This window comes from Pangasianodon hypophthalmus, chromosome 10 (assembly GCF_027358585.1).
Source record: "Pangasianodon hypophthalmus isolate fPanHyp1 chromosome 10, fPanHyp1.pri, whole genome shotgun sequence".
Classification (NCBI taxonomy): domain Eukaryota; kingdom Metazoa; phylum Chordata; class Actinopteri; order Siluriformes; family Pangasiidae; genus Pangasianodon; species Pangasianodon hypophthalmus.
In genome coordinates, this window is record NC_069719.1 from 6598630 (window position 1) to 6608791 (window position 10162).

Consider the following 10162-nt stretch of genomic DNA (forward strand, 5'->3'; position numbering starts at 1 on the left):
GTTTTCTTGTCTCAGTTTGATTGGCCTGTTGCTGTAGGTGAGCAGATCTGCCAGTTTACTGGCCAATAAAAATAGCTGCAGTCTCCATGATGTCTTTGCTGTGTAAATCATTGGCTGTGCGTAGGGAGAGATGGGCTGCATCCAAGGAGGTCATGAGTGGGTGAATTTTAGCAACATGGGCTATGCAGATCTTGTGATACACAACGTTTCTGTGAAAAAATGATTCAAAGATCTGTGAATGTGCATAAGCATGAATGAAGTCAGTGCTACCTGAATATTACAGTATTTATATCTGCTATGTGGTGCAGAATTTCCATTTCTGTATTTGCAAAGTTTGGAAGATCTATAGCATACACAGCTTCTGGACTAATGTATTCAGAAGTCGTGTAACCTCTCACACGTAGTTCTACCGTATAACTGAAGGCTTCTGAATGTAAGTAAAAATTTACAGTGCTGTTGAAGTGTTCAGTGGACGTTCCCTTTAAAGCCGGGTGTCACTCTGATGTAGTGAGAGAGCTGATTCTCATAGCTGACATTCTGAAGCACTCACACTATCTCACTCATGTGAAATCGGATAATCCTTCTTCTTACGGTCTCTCTTTCTCCCACTGTCACTCTTTCTCTCTCACTACAGTATAACCTGTAAATCATTGCTGTTTGACCATGTGAGATGACAACTCTCTTACCCCATTCCCTCTGCTCTCTCTCTCTCTCTCTCCTCTCAACTAAATTGCCTTCACATAAAACCAGTTTTAGACTGAATAATTACAGCAGTCTTTTTACTTGCCACACCGAAGGAGATAATCACAATAAAATCTTGCCAGAATTCTTTAACAGACTGTGAGATAACATGTTCTCCATGTCAGATTACATGATAAAGATCCTTTAACGATAGACCTGTGATTAAAGAAAATTACTACATTCTCTCTTGCTTAAGTCATCAATCAGTGCGGAAACAGAAACATTCTTTAAAGCGAGAGTAAGGTATATTAATATATTAAGTATATTTTTTCTGTCCATTAGTATGTTTCATTCACATTTCTCCATTGCCACTACTGTATTTGTAGCTCTCCCTACAAATCTTTGTATGAAGTTTTGCATCATCCTATGTTGTCCTCTCATTGGTGGCTTTTAGGCGAGTTTTGTAATAGAGGTTACACTCTGAGAATTGAATAAAAATATTCAAGACACTGCCAGAACTTTGTCTTTGGTTGCAATGGCACTAAATCGGCCAGTGGTGAGCACATTATGTTCTACATAACACCATTGATCTCAACTCATAACCAAAGAATTCCTTTTTGATGTGTGATTTTTGTTTTTGTGGCCAAAAAGCATACAGCGTAAACCTGGCATGTACACGCCATCTCTGAGTTTGATTAATTTAGCATTAACTGTACAGTACTTCTTGCACCTTAGCATAGCTATAGATGTATATGACACATTATATAGGTTTACTGTTTATATTATATCCATGCTATGCATACATTTTTATATGTTTGCTTTTAAATGTGATTTTACTTTTCAATATTTTCAATATTTATTTTGCTTTATCTTATTTTATCTTTATTTTATTCTTACTTTATTTCTTATGTGTATTTGTGTCTTGTCTTTTAGGTATGCTGCTGGAACACTCTCACTGGATCTTATCTTATTAAGAGGGTTGAATAAATTCTTGTGGTTTAATATTTTATTTTAATATTTTAGGGTTTAAAATCTGCAAAATTAGTCAGCCACTAAATGTATTGGGATTAGGAATGTCACCCATTCATTATATTCTACTGTTAAATTTAAAACTTCTTCTTGATTTTGGATGCATGGTCAGATTAGATATTTTCAACTGGCTTTGCTGACTGGTCTGCCATCTCACTCAGAAGGAGTTCTCTCTCTTTCTTCCACTGTCATTCTTTCTGTCACTACAGTATAACCTGTAAATTATCTCTGTTTGACCATGTGACATGACCACTCTGTTACTCCATCCCCTCTGGTCTTTCATTCTCTCTCTCTCTCTCTTTCTATAAGCAGCGCCCTCGTGTGCTTGTACAACAGGAATGTTCAACAGTAGGGTGACAATCTCGTAGTCCATCATTTACACACACACACACACACACACACACACACACACACACACAAAATGACATCAGTGGCTAGTCTGCATTGCTAGGATATTCCAGCCTGCCAAAGGCCAAAAGGGGAATGTAGCACCCATAGGCCACTTCTGTCATGTTGTCTCTTTGCATGTTGTCAATTTGAGAGGGTTAGCTTTTAATAAATAGGTAACAGAAGAAGGTAGATCTATTTGCCCAGCTCTGAAGCCTATTGAACAGGGAAATGTCACAGTATGGGTCCTATAAAAGCTATGTTAGGCTTTATTACAGTCTGAGCTGTTAAACAAGGACGTTATAGATGCTGTAGTTTGTTAGAGTTTAAATATCTTTGCAAATTTAGTTAGTGCCTCAAGTGACTAATTAGAGTGATAGGCGATTAGATTAGATCTAGATTGTTCTAATAACAAAGCCATTCTTACCATTTCTCAATTTATTAAACATTTAATAATAAAGATTTCTTGATTCACCTATTCTTCGTTAGATAATTAAATTTTAGTGTATTTGAAAATAGATTAAATTCATATACTCAAACTATATACCTAGAATAGGATAGTGTTGTGCATTTTTTGCCCCATTTCAGATACTTTTTTCCTTTCCAGTTACAGTTTAGTAAGGATAAGTGACTGAATTTTATACTTTTATTACACATCACACACACACAACGGTTCACTAAATAAATTACTCCACTGAACACAATTTTGGGTTTTAATTTAAATAATTGATTTTGTGTTATGGAAAATACAACAATCTTTTCCATGACCAAAAATGAAACTTGGGTGGCACATTGGCACAGGATTGCAGTCTCACTGCTTTGGGTTCCTGATTTGATCCCAAGCTTAGGTTACTGTCTGTGCAGAGTGCTGCATGTTCCCCTAGTGGCTGCTTGGGTTTCCTGTGGGCTCTCTGGTTTCCTCCAACTATCCAAAAACATGCCGGTAGGTGGCTTTGCTATGCTAAATGGTGACCTGCACATGCTGTCACATCCGGGGTGTATTCTCGCCATGTGCCCGTTCCTGGGATAGGCTCTAGAGTCACCTCCACTCTGACCAGGATAAACTGGTTGCTGAAGATGAATGAATGAATGAATGAATGGAAAAAATTAGACCCAGTGTTTCAACTGAATAGCAACTGAATAGCACTAATATGCTTTACCTTCATCAGAGCATTTAACAGCAAACAGGAACCAAGTACAACTTTAATATATGTACATAGCAACAGAAAAGCTCTGAGTAGTCTCAAAGGACTGAGCAGTAACCTACACAATTTCTTAATAGAACTAAAGCCTAATTTAAGACTGTGTCTATCTGCTTCATAGAAGGGACCAGGAAATGCACTGGTAAAAGTTACTGTCTTTGACTACAGACACACCGGATCAGAGTCACTCAATGTGTTTAGGTCTACTGTCCTGCTACACACACTCACACACTGCATACAGCTGTCATTGACAATCCACAACCTCAGCCTTAGTGTTCCATGGCCAAAATAAGTCAAACAGGTCACATAAGGTCATTCTTAAAACCTTTTCAACTTATAATAGAGGTAGGAAGTAAATGTGGGAACTTATAATAGAGGAAGGAAATAAAAGTGAATGTTGGTAATCAATGTAAATGTTTAGGGTAAAAACACTACTTTTCAACATTACTAAGCATAAGCAATATTAGCCATTATGCATGGGTCACAATGGCTGCGTGACTCAGACATTGTGACATAGGTCACAATGGCTGTGTGAGTCCATAATCAGTCCTCAACATTACAAAGATGATGAGGAGAATTTGTCAGATGTGGCCAAACCCACTCCCCTTCCCTCCATCCAGGCCCTGCTTTAATGGCTATGCCAACCCAAGGACCAATCCCAGGGGCAAGGGACATGAATTCACTGTTGAGGCATAGGTTCTCGGTGTTACATGTAGGTAACCTCAGGTAATGAGTATGGTCAAAATGTCCAAAGACCATGGGCAACATACCCCAGGAACCTCTGACGGTATCAACCTGTGACCATGACTCATAAGCTAAGAGGGGAGACTTAATCAGATAAAGAAACTGCAAGAATGGAAGAAGTTATGAGTACTCAATGACTCTAGTGGGACTTGATGCACCCCAACAAGTCATGGTCTGAGGATCTTAATGTAGCTATGGTTGAGCTGTTTCCTTTGGCAGCAGATGGCTATCTGGAACAGGTCACTAGCAGCCTCCCAGACACATTAACAACTTTGGTCTATCTTATGTTCCCAGGAAACAAGACAATCTTATATCTCAGAATGCTGAGTGATCCCTGGTGCTGGGCATATTCTCTTATTAATTTGTCTTAATTACTTGCATAGAGCAGTAACTCTGGCAAGAATAAGAATGTACCAGTCCCTGTGGCAATGAAATTTGAGGGCAGCACTAAGTGTCTTGAGCTGTTTGATACTAATGAGGGAGGATGCACAGGCTAATTTGATAATTTCTCTGGCACTGGGGGGAACAGGAGATAATTTCTAGAGACCAAGCATGGGACAGATGGATAGCTGGGAAAGGAATGCTTTGTGTAACCATGCCTGCCCTCAGTAGTTGATCTAGGGTAAGAAAGGAGACTGTTGATTGGAGTGGCTGAATGTGTATTTGGAGGGAACTTGAAGCGCATTTCTAATTTCCCTGCAGTGTTGGAAGCAAGCAGCGCAATAAGACAGGAGAAGGTTAATTACAGTGGTTTTGTACCAAGAAAAGTCTCAAAAGTGGAGAGAAGAAATCTCTCATAAGTTGGATATGGAGGACTCCCAGAGTTCTGTCATGATTAGTAGCAGGGAAAGGTCTAACTAAGCTGCTCTTTAATTCAAGTTGCATCCTGCCAAGACAGGGTGTGCCAGGACTGGAGGGACTGATTGAGCAGACTTGTCATGGTGAAGTTTACTGCTTTTCTCTTCCAGGAATCTGTTGCCTCTGCGTTTGGCAAATTCTTTTGTAACTATTGATTCCAGAAGGCAGGATAAAGTTTTACTGTAAGCAAGTGCAAAAATTGTAAAACAGTCCAAGGTTAAACCAGGATAGTATAGAACAGGCAATGCTCACAATCAATATGAACACACAGTGGTCAAAATACAAGAAAACCAGAACAGTATACAGAGCTATAATAAGGCTCAGAAACTCAGCCGAGAAGCAAGATGATTGACAAAGTATTGTGACAAACTGTTTGGAATGTGTGGGTGACAAGGATGAGGATTTAATAGGGAGTTAGCAAGGTGTAGGTTAGCAAAGCTGGTTGATAGACCAACATAGAGAAGAAGGTGTATGAAATATATACAATCATTTAGTGTTAGTTATATTTTAAGGGTGTAATGCTCTAAATGCTAAATGCTCCTAATTTACGCTCCAAAAAGGGTTTACTCTTGGAATAAAGCAACAGTGTCTACTTAAGCAATATCGCACAAGCAAGAGCGCCAATATTTAGTATAACCACACAGCAACGAGTGGATGTTACTTTTACACAACAGTTCTATAAACAAGAAATTAATATCGAGTAACTGATATTTCGGACACAGTATGGCTAAATGTTTTGTTTATTTTTGCTCCATAGTGTGGAAATAGATCCCGAGGAAGCCATACTCACTTTATAGCACGCCAGCTAGCTAGCTCACATTGATTTGTACATTGCCATTAAAGGTGCTTCTGGTGAAATTGGCATCCCTTATCCTCTTCGTCTGACAAGCTTATATATTTTAAGCCAAAAGTTATATTCCTGAAAAGTATCGTTTGCTATGTTCAGTGACGATGTTGCTAACTCTATTGTAGGAAGTGGAATTTTATGTTGTGAACACAGACGAGCGGAGTGATGTGCAATTGAACAACTCGTGGTATGAGTTACCTCTTACCTGTTGTTTTATTACATGTTTATTTATTGAAGCTCAACCAAATTTTATTAGCTGTTTATGGTGTTAAACCATTGTTATGGTGTGGTTGGACAAGCAGCATAAAATCCTAGTGGCAGTGTACTGCATGCATTACCGCAGGTTATAAAAAAGAAAAGCAGAATTTAATGACACGGTGATCAGTGACACGACCTGAGTTTTTCTTTCAGCTTGTGTACACACATACACTAACAAATACACACAGACTGGATACATAACCTTAGAGAAAAAGTGAGTCAGAGACCATTACAAAAAGAGATCAGTATGGTGGGTTGAGAAATTAGAGATCTACTGTTTGCTGAATTTTCCCCGTTTTCCCCAGTTTAGTTAACGTGAACATGACATTACATCATGCTGTATTTACTTATTGTAGTACGAGTGGGTTATAGCCATTAGTGTCATTAGTAAGAGAAGTGGTGTGCTCACAGCTCTGCATGTTCCACCAGAAGCAGCTGTTTGTCACGCTGTATCTGTGGTCTTGCATCACCCCACCATGTCCAAAAAAAGCCAGAGAGGGAGGCCAACTCACTCTACACCAACCCATCATAAGGCTGCCTACTCAGGAAACTCACATCCCACTGGGATATACTGACAGGTCAAATAGACCGAATATAAACCTGCCTTAAGAAGCTACAAGATACACTCATGGAGCATAATGTCAGTGATCTAAATTCAATGTGGTTTTTAAATTGCTTTTTAAGTTATAATTTGACTTTGATGGATCAAATGTAGATTCAATTCATTTCAATTTAATTTTAGTGTATAGTGTTTTTAACAATGGATATTGTCACAAATCAGCTTTACAGAAATAAATACATTCAGGATATAAATTTATAAATAAATGTATGAATTTATGCCTAATGAGCATGCCAGAGGCGACAGTGGTAAGACGATATGAGGAAGAAACCTTGAGAGGAACCAGACTCAAAAGGGAACCCATGCTCATCTGAGTGACAATGGATAGTCCGATTATAGATAAAGCCCTTCTATAACTGTGTACTACATGGACAAATAGTGCAATTGTGTAACCAGGAAATTCATTACAGTTTTCACATGAAGTCTGTTTTGTTGAATCTATCTGCTGTTCACTGATGGAGACAAACTGATGAAGTGCAAAACTGCTCGCGGCAACCGCAGCCCCAAAGCCACCACAGCAATCTCAGTCCCAAGCCATTACAGTACAACTCCCCATATGAACCGCAGTCCAAAGCCATCTCCACAGTCCCCAAGCGGCACCATCCCCAGCAATCGATGCAATTTTTCCATAGTAGACTTTCTATAGACATTATGAAATATATTTGCAATGAAATTTCACTTAGCAATCATTCTAAACTCACTGAAATTACAGTACACTACCAGTCAAAACTTTGCACACTCTTGACCAAAACAAATAGATTTCACATAGAATTTAAGGGAAGCAGTATGGAGCTCGGACTATTTGTGAACTTCTGGGTAAAGCTCCTTATGAAGCTGGATGAGAAGATGCTGAGAGTGTGTAAAGCTTCATCAGGAATAGTATTAAGAATTTAAAATATAAAATTGTTTTGATTCGTTTAACACTTTTCTAGGTCACTGCAAATTTCGCTATGTATTATTTCATAGTGTTAATGTCATCATGATTATTCTAAAATCATACAAAACAGTAAAAATGTTTTTAAAAAAGCCTTTTACAAGTAAACATTTGACTGGTAGATTACAAACTGATCATCTGGCTATAACCTATTGCCCACCTTTATAATGGCAATACAGTACTTTTCAACTAGATCACAGTTATGTTCACTACGCTCAGGACCACAAAGTTTCGCAACTGAACCTTTATCATAAAGATAACTTGCTACAGAACACATCTTTACGTGCAGAAAATGTACAAGTGAAATAAGGACTAGTTATCAAAATACAAAAATCAACAAAAAAGAAAACACCTGCCTTCATCTTCATGTTTCATAACTAGCCCAATTTGTTGTAAAAAGCATGAACCTGGCAACCCTGCAGATGGGACTCTCAAGGGAGCCAAGGGGGCGTATCTGAAGTCACACAGCTCTCTGTAGCTCAAACATGTTTTTGAATCCTGAGTAGAGTCTCGTATCAGTGCTGTGCTGATTTCTTTAACCCGGGTTCAAGCAGCCGGGAAATTGTGTCTTAAAACAGAGAAAGAAAGAGAGAGAGAGAGAGAGAGAAAGAGAGAGTGTGTATGTCTTTGTGTTTTCGTCTATATGATGTTGACACAGATGCAATGCTAGCCTGTTAGCTCATGAAAACAGTGTTTCACAGAAGAGCGTTTTTTAACCCCCATGGCCTATTTTTTTTTAGAGGAGATAAGTGTGGGCTGGATTAAGTTTAAATGTTTATTACACCTCATATAAGTGGTATTTTGGAATAGTGGAATAGTGTACTTTACTATGCAATCTGTTGAATTGGTCAATACCTGCATTATCAAATCAAGAGCCTTGTATTGTTACATTTTAAATGTCAGAGGGAATATAATCACTGAACTTGGGAGAGCAAATTTGACATAATTTGAATTAAAAAGGACAATTTTCTAAAAAGCAAAGAACAATTTTAACATTCTTCATTTTTTATTCCTTACTTGTACAAATAACCTGGAAGATGTGTAGAACATGATAAAAAAAAAAAAAAGATTATGCCGTAGCCTTAGCAAAAGTGTACTAAGTGGCTGAGAAAACCCGTTTGGAAAACTGACTTCTGGTCTGGAAGGTCTGCTTGTGTTTGGATGGGTCTCCTGTCAGTCATTTTATAGACACTCAGCGGGCCATTGTTGATCCTGGGGGCGGAGCTTCGTTAACAGGGGCGGGAATGGAGTGGGCTCAAGGAGTTAAATTAAAATGTCAAACCCACCTAACCATTAGAGATCTAATCTTGGGGGAAAAGACTAATCTTACCTAATGCTCCTTTAAATGATAATGATTCTATACATATACAACAATTGTGTTGATTAAAGAACTTGAAGAACCTTTTGAAGGATTTACACTGATGTACATAGCTAACAGTTCTACATTTTGAAGACAATCATTTTGCAGATTGGACAGCTTACTTTAAGCAAAGAGTGCACTATTTAGCTAAATAAAAATGAAAGTGATTGTTGTATAGCTGAAAAAAATATGATATAAGGGGCATTCTGAGTTCAAATCACACTTCCTCATTTAACCGCAATGTCCATCCAAAACACACACACACACACACACACACATCAGAGACATTCCACCTCACCTGACAACAAGGGCTGAAATTCTGCAAACATTCTGCACTGTTCTCTTAATGTTCTATAAAGCTTGTCAGACAACTTGTCACACAGAGCTGTACATCTCAACTACAAGAAAGTATTTAAAGCAATGGACAGAGCCTCTAAAAGAAATCAGAGGGAAAAAGGAAAATTGTCAGACTACACCTCATTTACACCCCTCCCCCCACCTCATGAAAACTGGCAATCTCTTTAAGTGCAATTCTGAGTGTGCTACACACAGGTGAGTGGGCTATACAAACCACCTGTAGTAACACACTCCTTTCTCTGAATGTACACTGAACACTTTTTACAAACACTCCCTCACACAAAGACTAAATTTGATAATATATGTTTACTTGTGCATTGCACTACAAATCATCTTGCACTATGTGCTGCTTCCCCCAAAATATCTCTTTTGCACAATTTCATGTACAAAATATCTCTTTTGCACAATTTCATTTACAGTATCTTGAAGTTTTTGTACAGTCTCTAAGACTGTGTATGTATAGTCAACTATTTAAGGTATATGTATAGTCAGATGGTTAACTGTTGTATAGGTCTATTATTGTTTTTTTTATACTTCTATTCTATGTTCATATTTATGTTTTAACTTGTATGTAGCACCGTGGTCCTGCGAGACACGACATTTCGTTCCACTATATGTCCACACATGTAGCAGAATGACAATAAAGCTTGACATGACTTGACTTGATTTCTTTTCTTTCCTTTGTTAGGATCAGCTCATTACCTCTTATTAATTGATCGTGCTCCGAATATTTTTTATGTGAAATAATCCTGGTGCTGTACTGTGAACAAGACTGCAGTCTTAAACTAAAAATCAGCACAAGTTTCCTCAAACTGATGTCTGTCTTTCTGCTCGTGAAAGTGCAGGCTGTGAGTTTGGATACAGAGATTTCTTTGCTTGACTCTTG